This window comes from Strix uralensis, chromosome 5, assembly GCF_047716275.1.
Source record: "Strix uralensis isolate ZFMK-TIS-50842 chromosome 5, bStrUra1, whole genome shotgun sequence".
NCBI classification, from domain to species: Eukaryota; Metazoa; Chordata; class Aves; order Strigiformes; family Strigidae; genus Strix; species Strix uralensis.
The window spans coordinates 32,821,929-32,835,690 of NC_133976.1; the positions used below are offsets into that span (position 1 = coordinate 32,821,929).

Consider the following 13,762-nt stretch of genomic DNA (forward strand, 5'->3'; position numbering starts at 1 on the left):
AAGCTCCTTGACATGCACAAAAAGCATTGCATTTTGTGTTTATGCAGGATTGCATACTGTATTCTCATCCAGAAGCCATTCCTAAGTAGGTAATAGATATATAAGTATCTTTCTGATGTAAACAAATTAATGATCTTTCAGTCTGGTAAAGTTGTTACTTTCCCCGTGTTTCTTTTCCGTTGGTGATGTTTTGTATGACATACTCTTAGTGTCCTCCGCAATGGATTCATATATATAACGAGTATTACAAAAAAGCTTTTCTCCGAAGTGGTGGTTAATTTATAATGACCCTTTTTTGCTATTGCTGTGCACAACCAGTGCCTGGTCCTGAACTGATGGGTCCTTTTAATTAGCAAAGACCGAAAGTGACTTTTTCAAGAGCTACTCCTGATGGCTTAGGCATTATTGAGTTAAGCAGTAATCTTTCTCCATCGCAGCTCTCTCTCTTGCCTCACACTGTGATTGAGGCTGAAGAAGTGCATTTAGACCTGCAAAGATGATCTAAAATTCGGTGTGGTTTTCTATAAATTTTCATGTATGGAGATTCAAGCATATTACTTCATTATCTTTTACAGCCCACTGTGAATGGGAAAAAAGTGATAAAATTAAAAAAAAATCTTTTGCCTGTCTTCATTATGTTATGAGCTGAAATAATCAAATCACATTTTCGTAACACCTGATGAATATTGTCTGTCTGTACTTGTAAAATGAAACAAACAGGTGGAAGTACCAGAGCTGACTCAGGGGCTCAATTTAGGTACCAATAGATACAAATAATGACACTTCCGGTGTCTTTGCTTAAATATGAAAGAGGAGTATACTGTGAAGTTTCCCAGAGTCGTCTGTGGAAGACAACTTATTTTGTCAACAGGAGTGAACCCTGCTGGAGCATCTCCCTCCTGTGCCCATGGTAAGCAGGGAGGTTCTGAGCAGTGAGTTATCCGAGCAGCATGACCTGCCACTTAGGAGCAAGACAGGACACCCCCCGGGACGTCCCTGAACTCCAGGCCTGGGTATCTCCTGGGTGCATTCAAACTGGCAGTGCTCGTCTGGTTTGTTGAAAGGGTTTTTTTAATAGGTGTCAACAGATACTTTCTAGAGGGTAGAAGAGAGAAAAATACTCCATTTATAGGCCTGTCTCTCTTTTATTTGTGGGCTACAGGCCTACACAGCTCTTTCACTTTTAGACCTGTCTGAATCTGCATTTGGTTTTACTGGTGTGTTTGTCTCTCGTTTAAGTCATGTAGAGTACAAAAGAGCAAGAATCCTTTGTCCTGTTTCCTGTGTTCTGTCCATAAGCATCCAGTGCTCAGCATTGTCTGGGTCAGTATACCAAGCTACAAGACCCCTCCTCTCACCCTGTGTCTGTGTGTACGGTATTCTTCAGGAAATTAGTTTAAAAATTATGATGGTTCTACGCTAACTATATAAGCAAGAAAGATTTATATTCTGTTTTAAACTTGCAAGGTTAAACATATTTAATTTGCAGTTTTTCAGACTATTCTTGGGTATTTCATCTCTTCCCCTGATAACAGCACTGTTCTAGATACTCCATGTTTTGTTTTAAATTAAAACGACACAGTTCTATGCCCTGTACTTTTTCTGTAGTCCCCCTGCATTTCACACTTGGAAAATGCATTTCTTGTTCCCTAATGTCGATAGTCTGTCTTTGTATTTTAGCAACTGTCTCGGTTTGACAGGCTTTTCCATAATGCATTGATTACTAAAGGTAAAGTTAAAACTTCCAGAGGTGAAATACTCACAAATGATGGAATAGTAATATCCAGAGTTACTGATGAAAGGGAAGGAAGGTGTTAATAGCTACTGCAGTTTACCTCTAACCATGTCTTGCCCTGTTGAGGACAAAATTCATGTCTCTTAATTTCTTTGACCTTTTATTTTCTTCCTACATTGCACATCAGTTGTAAGATTCACTTGAAAGGAATGAATGTAAAGCTATTAACAACAAGTACAGCGTTTGGTGTAACACAAATGGATCTTGGAAAATAATATATAGAAAGTTACAGAAAGACATTGTTGTACTGTTAGGGTATTTCACTGAATACGGTAGGGAATAGTTCACAAGCCTTTAGTTTAGAAAAATACGTAGTTAACTGAAGGAACTTTATTGAGAAGTTGACATTCTTTAAATGCTTTCCATTTCAGAAAATCATTCAGAACCTTGAGGTGTTTTTTTCTGTGGTCTAGTTTATTTTCCACCCCGGCTAATAAATTATGAAGCAAACATGTAAACCTTTAGATTGTGTTGAAAAAATTACAGAATATATTGCATTATCTTGATGATGTACTCAATAACTTGTTACTCTAAGAACTTCCTACTTGAGATAAATGTGTTGCTTGAAAACCAGTTTTCAGAGTTGCTAAGACTTATGACCATGCAAATATGTACTCTGCAAGGGAGTGAATGGAGATTAAAATTTAGGCATGACAAAGTGAGTCCTTTTGTGTATGTGGTTCTGTGAGATTAGTTTGAATTATTTTTGTCCACAGACTCTCAGGAGTAGTTTACAAGGAGATGGAAATAATAGAAATGTTCTTTATAGATGGGGAATATTCTGATATTGTGTCCAGATCAGCAGCAGCAGAAGGGTTAAACCCCAATGTCTTAACATGTACACTTACTTTGTAAGAGGGAGAAGGAGTGAGGCTGGAAACACACAGTCATCATCTTTCTTTTCCTCTCAGCACAGTGAAAAGACTGTGACATTAAACTAAAGTGCCACAAGAAAGTTGTGTTTCATTACAGCATGTGGAAAGAAGTTAAATAACACAACTTAATGAAGCCTTATGAGAAATTACTACATTTCCAGTCTTGTAAACTGTCATCAAATCACTGAAGGGTAGGTATATCAGAGCACAAGAGAAACAGAGTAGCGAGCACACCTTGACTAAGCTACCTACAGAGTGGTAGCTTCGGAGCCTGAGTGCTTGCATCTTTTATGTCACCTGTGCAATTGGACATTATATATCTAAAAAACTCCTTACCTCACATTCACATAAAATCATTGTCCATTTGGCAGTTAACACAACTTTAAAATCCTTTGTAGAACAGGGGTGAACTACAGTTACAAGAATACAGGCATGGGAGTGAAGTGGAAATCTGTTAGTTTATGTAGCCAACTTCTGAAGTGAGCACTCTGTATTATATGATGTGTTTGGGTTGCACTATGTCTTGGAAGCATTTGAAAACTTGCAAGTAGTGCCGGTGTAGTGTAGTTCCAACCTTGGATTCACTGATGATGTATAGTGGATATTACACCCAAACTGCTAAGAGAGGAAATGAAAATTTGGAGATAGTTTGACAGTATCTACAGCTGTGAATCGGAGAAGGTTTGGGAAGAAGAACTCGAAAGTCGAAGCTGAGTAAAGATTTTTGAATCTTTCTGGAAGGGCACACCAAAATTTGCTGGATGGAGACAAATACAAGGGGGGATCAGAAGAGATACTGTAAAAGGAAGAATGAGATGTGTTAAATAAAGCAGGAATTTGATGATGGTATGCCAGCATGTATCTGAGCAGGCATTCAGTGTAATTTACTGCAGGAGAGAGCTCTAGGGTCAAGTTGTTTTGATAAGGTATTAATGACTTGAAAAATAGCTAAATGTGCACCCAAGCTTATTTTTAAAGGCAGCCTATAATAGCTTGTATATCAAGTAATCAGGAAGAATAAAATCACACAAGCTCACTCTGCTTTTAAACTTTCGTTTGAGTAGGATTTTATTAATATGTCTTTATGCAAGAAAGTGACTTACTGGAAACCCGCATGTTTATGAATTGCAGGAAACATCTGGGAAAAACTGATTGTAATAGAATGTTACAAAAGTATGCATAACAAACTGTAACAGAACTGGTAATTGAAAAATTGAGAGTTGAGCAGAAAACTGAACCCTGTCTTTATTCAATTCTAGATACTGCCTCTGGATCTGCATTGAAACAGTCCACCTTATTAGAGGTTGGTGACTTTTCTTTTTTCAGTTCTTACATCCAGTTTTAAAATAATTATTTATTACCATGTTTAAGTAATGAAGTGAAAGATATACCTTCTTAGTAGCAAATAATTAGTCCCAGTGCAATGGAAAAAGTCATAAAAACATTGTTAATTCAGAAATTTATGCTGAACTAATGCACAGAAGTAGTGTTGTGCTTTTGACCTCATCAACGTGATTAGTTTTTAAATGTTAACTATAACATTTTAGAACTAGGTCTTTTGGCAAGGTTTTTTGATTCAAATACTTCTCTGGTTTGAATTGATACTTGAAATGTATATCCATGAGTTTCTAGTTGAGGGTTGAAGTATGTACTTCTGAGACTGTATCTGCCGTGAAAGCCACACCAAATAAACTTTTTGTATATATAATACAGAAGCATAGGACCTCATCTGTATTTTCACTGATTATGTAGAAATGACCTATTGGGTTCTACAGTGTATTTATATTTGAAACATGGAAGGTGGTACCCAGTGATCAGGTTAGAGTGGGCTAAAGTCCTTCCTGACTTGGCTCTGTATATACATACTGCTGGGCGATAGGAAGCTCATAGCTCAGTGATGACTGCATTCACTGTATGAAGGTGGACTGACTCTGCGCTACCTATAAAATCATGTTACACTGCATTAAGCAACATTACATGCCTCTGATGAAGCTAGTCTGGTGGGATAAGCAGTTGAAATAACAGTGACAGCTCAGCTGGGCATTGTGATTTCTAATCCATCTAGCTGTCTATAGGAGTATGCTTAGGTTTTCATGAGGGATGTCACATCCCGCTCAGACGAGGGGGACAAGTGACTCAGATTCGCAAATCCCCAATGGAGCGGACAACAAGTCTCAAAGTCTAAACATTTATTAACCACTCACAATGTACTAATTGAACACATGATAGTTGGCTAAGTATATAGCAAGTTGTGGCAAGCAATACAATATGCCTTGCATTTCTTAATAGGAAAGGGAAAAGAGGGAGATAGAGGGAATGGGGAAATACAGATCACTGGTCTGGGTTTCTGCGCTGATCCTGCCGACGAGGGTTCCGGGAGGCACAGGAGACATCTGTCTTTTTCACTGGCATCCGTCTTCTTCGCTTCACTGCACTCTCTCTCCAGCCCCGGGCCCCAGGCCCCCCCTGCTTCTTGATTTATACCCACTTTCCTTGGGTCCATCCCCTAGGTCGACCCACATACCTACGTATCCCATGTACAGGGAGGGGTAAGGTGTTTCATGGGATGATGTAATTAGCATGATCATGTTAGCCCTCGTTAGCATATTGAGGGGTGTTAACTTTAATATGCATTTCGTGGATAATGAAGCAAAGGTCATTCACCGGACAGATGGCCCTTGAAGTTTTGGCCAGGTGCACCAGAGCAGAGCCGTCCTGTCTTCCTCCAGTCCCATCTTGTGTTATTCGGGCAGCCTTATCAGCTTCGACCTCCACAGAATGCACCCTGTGACTCATAGTTTTGTCTTGCGAGTGTTTGAGGCATTTCTTTGATCAGCCTCAACTTTTGCTTTCTCAGGCTGTTTTTCTTAGTTTCTCGCAGGCCTGGTTTCTCGTCTCTCACAAGGGGGATGCAGGCATGTTTCTTTTCCCCCTGAAGATCACTAGACCACTTAAAGATTTCATTAAATTAATCTATATTCCTAAGACTATCATTCAAATAAGAACATAAACAAGAAAAGTTTTAATACAATTTTGGAAACAGTTTTCAGTATATGGTTTTAAATGCTTGAAGTGAAATCCACTATTTTGTTGTAGAACAGGACCAGAGGAAGTCACGGCTCCTAATGGCAAAACATGGTTCCTTGGCTTAAGGTTATTTAGTACTGACACATTTAACTTCTGCATCTTCGCCTTTTATAACTTGATTAATTTTCTGCTGCTGGACAAGGAGAGCACCAGCTCAGAGTAGCGCTACACTGAATCCTGTAGGTCCCTGTCTCTAGCCCAAATCCTTCTGGAAGTCTGAACCTTGGTGTCTTTGACTGATATGTTGACAAACTGTTTTGTTGAATATTTGTGTATTAGGATTGAACCCAAGGGATCTGTGCAATATAAGAAATGACAGTAATTCTTCTTATGCATTTTTTTTTGTGAAATTTTACATACTGCTTCAGTTAATTTAATGAAAAAATTAATGTAAATCAGACTTAATTTTGTAGTCACTGTTAGCTGACCTGTCCGAAAAATAACCCCAAATCTCCATTTTTACTGTTAAATTCATTCTTATAGAGTCAAATATTTATCTGGCTGTTTTCTCTGTTTCCAAATTACAATGACGTGACTTTTTGTATACTGTATTGTTCAATACTAGTGAAATGGTATATGTTGTTAGGCATGACTTCAGTCTTTGGACCCTCATTTATCACATAATCTCTGGAAGGAGCTCTCTTTCGTTCAGAAAGCTGATTTCTACACTACTGAAGACTAACTGCAGCTTATTAAAAGTTATTTGTGATTCCAGTTTCCTGATCAGAGTTCCTAGAAGTTGGTGGGTGTCTTTCCGTTTGGATGATTACTATGGGATGAAGCTCACGTACACCTTACTGAGTAGGGGATACTATTGCACTGTGCTTAGCATCATACCAGACAGTACTAGTTCTAGTCCTTACAGAAACTGTGCTTAGGCTCTTGTTTTGATTTACAGGTATAAGTGAAGCTTCTTATCAGCCAGATCTGACAGCTAGTAGCTGGACTTGTGTGGTGGTGCGGGAGGAGACTATGCTTCTCAAGCCTGTAGCAATGCATGCTGCTGCAAGCAGACTTTCATAGTGGTTCTATTCTCTGTGCTTAAATGCGCCTTATTATATCTTTTTTTCCATGGGACAGGTGTTCATGAAACCTGTTTTGTGTCTGAGGTGAGGTCCATCAAATCAGTCTCACGCACCTTTTCTGTTTGATTTTCTCCACCTTTGTTGCACTGCTCCTCGTGATCAGTTTTCCATGTACATGTCATCATACTTTCCTTACCAATAAGCCCATAATTGGCATGACACATGCTGTTACTCTCTTACTAAAGAGCAACTGTTACCCTGCTTTGTGTTCTATACAAATGAGCTCATGATCGCAGGAGCAGCTGGATGTACCTGGTGCTTTTTGTCTTCATTCAAAATGGCCACAGTCTCCTGCTGTTTCTAATTTATAACTGCTATCAGTAAAGACAAATATTACTTTTATTCTTTGTCTGAGAAAAAAGGCAAAATGAAGGACAAAGGTCCTTACGGAGGAGTGGGAGGTGGAAGTGCAGGAGTCTGCAATTCCCTGCAGTGGCAGATAGCATTGCTTATTTTCCTGCTGGGACAGGGCACCTGCCTGTGAGCCCATCAGGTAGTGCTGTGGGTCTGTGCAGCTGCAAGTCTGCTGGTCAGGTGTAATTCCCCATCCAGTACTTTTCCCTGGGGAAGGAAGCAGCTGGGAGTAAGCTGCCTGTCTCCTGAGCTCCTGGGACGCAGAGAGGGAGCAGGCCACATGCTAAGTGTATAGCTCTGATCACCATCTTTTGACAGTGCCTGTCATGTAAAATGACAGAGAGGCTGGGGGGAGGGCAGCGCAGCTGTAATGCGACATTGCAGCCTCCCTTTTACTCTCTGACTTTATGGGATTAGACAGCCTTGTGTAGGATCTGCCGGTCGTTCGTGTCTCGTTGAGGACTGGGAGAGATACTGAGCCGTGCTGAGCTGCAGCAGAGGAGCGCTCTCTGGTAGGACTCAGCACTTAGAAGGACGCTGTTTGGCTGCAGGCAAGCAGCACAAGGTGCCCGTTGTGTGCCTCTCCCACGGTCTGACTTGGAGGTGTGATTCTGTGATATGACCAAGTGCGATGACTCTCATCTCTTTGAAGAGGAAGTTGAGAGGCAAGTATATAATTTGGTGGGTATTCAGCAGGATGTACTGGTGTTGTGTTGTGTTAATTATTGCATAAGCTGTAGCATCTCATCTGAAAAAGCTCTCTGAAGTATGCTATGAGCTAATTAAATACCCAGACATTCAAAAGTAATGCCTTTCATATAGTTGTATTTCTATGATGTAAAGCAGTCGCTTCCCATTAAAATTAAGCATTTGCAGTGCCTCAGAGTATGAAAGAATTAGATCTATGTTTGGATGTAACTGTTGCTTCAGACTAAATACTTCTCAACAATCTTGCAGAATTCCATTTGAATACGTTTGAATGAGCAGAAACAGTTAAAATCAACATTTTCCTGGAAAGGCCTTCATAGGATACATTATGCTTATCATACATTAATTTCTATAACTGTGCAGCAGCCTTTTATATTAGACGCATTATTTTTGAATTACTGAAGTATTTTAAGAGTGATGCTCTTGGTAAAGGCATAAACAAAGTACAAAGGCCAGTCTGTTTTCCACATAGTACATTGTTGTTGAAGAGTTTGTGCCAGCCAGTACAGAGAGTGCAATCGTGTCTTATTTCTCTCAAGAGAGATGAATTACTCAACTGCCTTGGCTCCTGCTGCTCCACATTCTTCTCCTTGAGCTGTATTGTTGGAGTGGTCTGCTCCTCTTCATGGAGCCGCCAGTGTAACTGGCAGAAATGTAAATGTATAGCATTGTCTTCTTCATGAAAGGTCTTCACCTGTGAGCTGTTTTGGATATGCACCAGCTTTCTGAACAGTGTAGTTAATTGTGCTTTTGAGATTTTTGTTTTTAAAAGAAAACCAACAGATTTTTTTCAAACAATAGCACCATGCACAGGAGTATCTATTAAAACTGCTGCAAATTTGGGGAGACGGTGTTATTGATTCATGCACTGATACATTGCAACAGCCCAGGTAATTTATCTTGCCATTTTTCTGTTCAGAAAATTTTGTTCAAGGTTCTGGTAGTTGACACAATAGGGACTGTGAAAAGACAAGGTATGTCCAACTAAGGTCGCCTGATTCAAGTGTATTTCTGTCTTCAACTCATTTTACTGTGAAGTAGGTAGCGCTGTGTGCCTTCAACAATTAATCTTTTTGTTTTAAAGTTTGTGTTTGCAGCTACATACATGTTTTAATCTGGTTACCACTTCAGCCTCTTAACATGCCTCAGTACTGTTACACCCACCTTGGGGTTGAAATGTGGCTGGCATGCTACTGAAAGACACCTCCTGAGGGCTGCTGCTACTAGTGATAGAATCCTTTGACTTTGCTATGGACATTATTGAAGCCTATATGTAGCTATTGTGAAGCATTGAATAGAATCATTATCAAATCAGCAGCAAATATTGAGGGTCAAGCATAGACATTTCCTAATTGGGGATGTGCAGAGGAGTCTTTGCTAGACTGGGTCATGAAAGCCAGTAGCCTTAGAGGAAACACGGTAACTGAAATGACAGTGACTGTGTATACAAGTCCCCAAAATAACTCATAGCCCTTCATTTACAAAGGGAAATTAAACTGGTGTTTCGCTCAGAAGAAGAATTTTTTGCATGAACAACACAATTTATTGTAGATCACGAGCAGAATCCTTCCAGATGCTCAGAACGTTTCCCTTGTTCATGTGTTGGCACTCCATGCTCCCTAGGCAGGGCCAGTGGGAGGAATATTATCCAGATGTTTGTTTAGCCAACTGCTGGTATTGATACTGGGGTTGAGTCATGGATATCACCTCTTTTTCTTGAGGAAGGAAGGATCTGTGTCAGGCATACACATCCCAGGTGTGTTGAAAGCTATTTGAATCAAGGCAAGGATATTAAGGTAACTATTTTTATGTGTTGCCTCTTTCACAAGTAAATGAGAAGAGATTCATATGCATGAAAACAGTGTGTCAACTGTAACAGACCATTCAGGACTCTGACATCTTGGATATGTGAATTTTCACTTTGCATTGAGAACAGTGTATGTTTTTCATTAAAAAGAGACTAACTCTGCAAAAAGTTGCTTACTGGAGCTTCCGAGAATTATGCAAAGCAGTAGTTCTTCATAGATTTTAAGACTCAAAAATGATCCCTAGACAATGCAAACCACAGAACCTTTCTCCAACACAGACATTAATTTGAACTGCATGGATTTTTTTTTAAAGATGCCTTAGTAAGATGATCCAGTTGTTGATACTTGCACTATTAGAAATGCTTATTAACTGTAAGGGGACTTCAGATGAAGAGATCATAGATTAATGTTTACACTACAGTCTTTTTAAATGATAGGCTGGATGAATCCCACCCAGTGTTAAGATATATTTAAAAATAAATTAAACATTAAAACATTATAGATAGTATGAAATCTGTTATTGTCTGCTGGTATTTGTGGAATGTTCTAGTATGTCTTAGCTTTCTTTTGTATAAACTAGATAGGCTGAAGTTCTTTACGTCTTGTCTGAGGCAAGTTTCACGGATGTGACTATATAACTTCTCTAGAAATTTTTCTTTAATCTTAGATATCCTTTTGAGTTGTTGATTCAAGGACTAAATGCAGAATACTAGTAATGACTTCACTGATGTCATGTACTGAACCTAATTATACCAAATAAAAAAGCATAACTTACATATTAATTCTAAGGATAATTATGTATTAGTATATAATTCTCCTGCTTATCTCTTAGGGGATGGCTAAAACGTCACACCAGAAGTGCATGTTCAGCTGGTTTCCTGGTCTTTGCTGAGTTTGCTTCAGAGCTTCTTGGGATACAGCTCTCCATTTTTATAAATAAGATTTCATGCTAGTTCTTTAAAATAGTACTATTCTAAAATTGGAAAAGGGTAGCAGAAACATACTACTTTGTAACTGAGAGCTGGATAAAAATTTGATCTAAATATGAATTACAAATGATTCACTGGTGCCTACCTGATTTTGCAGATGGGTTATAACAAATTGCTGAGTTACATTGCTCTGCTAATCCTGAATCATGGTAATCTAAACAGCAGTGTTACTAACTGTTCCTTATCTCTTCTTGTCTGTCATCTGCATATATGCTTATACACACATATATTCATGCATATACATGAGCAAGGTACATTATAATTGTATTGGTCTCTTCTGAATGATACCCGTTTTAGTTAACTCTAGTGGATACAGTAGTTTTGGTGATTTTCTTTTCTTGTGTCCAGAATAAGTTTCAGAGATTCTCAATAAACTCCTGTAAAGTGTTTGGCTAATATGCAGTGTATGTTGGCTACTGTTCTAACCTTTGCAAGCTTCTCAAAAACTTATTAGCATCTCCCCTTAAGTGCAGAGCATTGCAGATGCCAAAACAAAATTAAGATTTCAGTGACTATTTCTCCAAATTAGATTAGGAATCACTGTGCTGCTACCAAAGTAACAAAAAAATCTAATGTTAATTTGAATAATGGTGTTATGAGTTCAGCTTCTAGATGCGCATTGGGTGTTGACAGGAGAGAGGCCATCTGTTGTCTCCTCTGTGCTGTTCTCCTGGTGAGAAGAACTGTGTTGGCAGCTGATGGGAAAGCAGTGAGTCTTTTTTGGCAGCAGCCAGTTTGGCTCTTTGTTCTCCCAGGAGTAGTTAATAGATCAGAAAGGTGGCTTCCACAGCTGTAGGTGAGCCTTGTGGTAGCTGGATCATCTGATATTCTTGATGGATTTGAGTCTACCATCACCAGAGACTCTAACTGCAAAGCATTTCTGGAGAGCTGGACACATTTTTCATCTGAGTTGTGGCAAAGGAAATCTGCTTGGCCAAAGAAATGTTAGAATTGGTCTTTTCTCTGAAGAAGCTCATGCAGAGAGGGGCAGAGAAGCTCAATGGGTGGTGGCCTGCAGGGACTGCTTGTTTTTACTAGAGATAACTTCATTTTGAAACTTAAATTTATTTCTAGGGCTCTGTCAAAAATAGGTATTCAAAGTATGAAATTATGCAAGGTGATGTATATATACTGCTGTGGGATACAAACTGATCTAGATGATGCAAGTGTTTCCTATCCCTGTTTTTCTGTTGGGATTTTTTGTTTCATTCTCCTCCTTTCCATACTACCCCATTTTTCGTAGCTCATTTTTCTCTTTGTCACTGTTTCCTTCCTTCTAGAGTAATTGCTTCCACTGAATTCCAGTGCTCATTAACCTGACATTAGAAACAAGATTTTAGGCAGGATTTTTCTTGTCTTTCCCACCAGCAGTTATTCTCTTCTCTTAGGCTTGCCTAAGGCAGAGAAGGCAGAGAAGACTGAAGGTATGAGGTTTTTCACCACATCTGCCCCTTACAGTTCTTATGGGTTCCTACCAGCCTGTTCATAAACCCAGCAAAAAAATGCCGTAATCCTATAAGCAGTGAATAATTTTCCTGTGTGAAAAGTAACGGACGTGAAGTGCTGATGGTGACAAGCCCACCAGCTACCCCAGGTCAGCACAAGGAAAAGAGAAAATGGCAGCAAATGCTAGCACATTGCTTTATGGCCACAGACAGGATTGCATCTTGAAAATGTTCCTTTTTCTGCTTCATGACAGAGCTTGAAGATGAAAATGTTCTTCTAAATGAAAATATTCTATAGCCACAATGCACATTGGAGTTAATAAAGAATTTAATCTTAAATTAAAAAGTAATAGAAAACTGGAACAATGGTGTGTGTTTTGTTTTATGGTGGTTAAGGAGATTCAGCTTTATTTGTCTTCCCTCCTGATAACCAATTCTCACAAAAATTGTTTCGAGGCTCATATTTAAGGTTTGGGATGCAACCTGTGTATTTCTGAGCTCTCTTCCCTTGTTTTATAGAACAATGAAAGACTATACTTTTCAAAGTGAGTGATGTTTGTGCAGGCTGGGAATATGTTTTGTGAGCAACATCTTTATCACGCCCTGTTTTGACAGAAGGCTTTCGTTTACCTTTGTATATTCATTTCATAAGAGGCATTTGCATGTAATAGCCAAACTGCATCTGGGAAATTGTGACAGGAGTGATCACACTGTGGATGACTTTATGGGTAAAACAAGCAGCTGAACTCTGAATGATGACTCTCAGAGCAGATCTGGGAAGGAGAATGTGGAAGTTCCCCGTGAGGAGCACGGAGACCAGAAGGGTGTCAGAGGGCTTTTCGGAGGTGTTCCCTGACTGCAAGCCAAGTGAAGCAAACGAGAGTTGTCTGTCCAAAGTGCTCAAACCAAACTCTGGACTAATTATCACTCAGGGGTATAACTAAGAATAGAATAAACAGTCATGTGGGTTTTAGGAAGAAAATATTTAAACAACTCTGGGTCTTAAAGAGCAGGATTTCAGAGACTTGTGATTCAGGTCAAAGCCAGTCCACCCTTGGGGAAGGCATGGAAGAGACAGCAGTAGGGTGGGTGAGAAACAAATCCTGTTTGGCTTTTGCTTTCAATACAAAGTAAAACTAAAGCTTGTTTATATTCATGATAAAATGTAAGAAAGAAGTAAAACCTGTGAAGAGACTCATTACTGAGTAGCTAATAAAATGGCTCTTGCAGCTGGCTTGTGAACCACTCCAGCTCCTTGCTCAGCCTGGTTTAGGCAGAGACCTGGGGCTGTGTTCAGATGTAGCTGTAGTAGCAACTGCCATCAGTTTGTACTCAAACTGCTGAGCCTTGGAGGTGTGCGAGGATCAGAATTATCTCATCACCTCTTTAGGTTGGTTTCTATTTTGATGAGGGCCTACAGTTAAAAAAAAAATCATCAATACAATTGAGAGACTTTTGCGGTTTTGTTTCATGCTTTATATATAGTTACATACATACGTACACATTATATATAAAAGCTATAGTGTGTATGGTACATATAAAATTCAAAATATAAATTTTAAAATAGACTTTTAATGTATATTTAACTATATTGTGCCAGTCATTTATGTTATATA

The 13,762-nt window shown here is 39.2% G+C and overlaps 1 protein-coding gene across 1 annotated transcript in view; it reads left to right on the forward strand.

The window, feature by feature from the left end:
- Positions 1-13,762, forward strand: part of CNTN1 (contactin 1) — a 261,980-nt gene that overhangs the window by 76,445 nt on the left and 171,773 nt on the right. Inside the window, exon 2 of the mRNA XM_074870366.1 lies at positions 3,930-3,973. The gene's annotated coding sequence lies outside the window, so the exon portion shown is untranslated. The remainder of the gene's footprint in view (positions 1-3,929; positions 3,974-13,762) is intronic.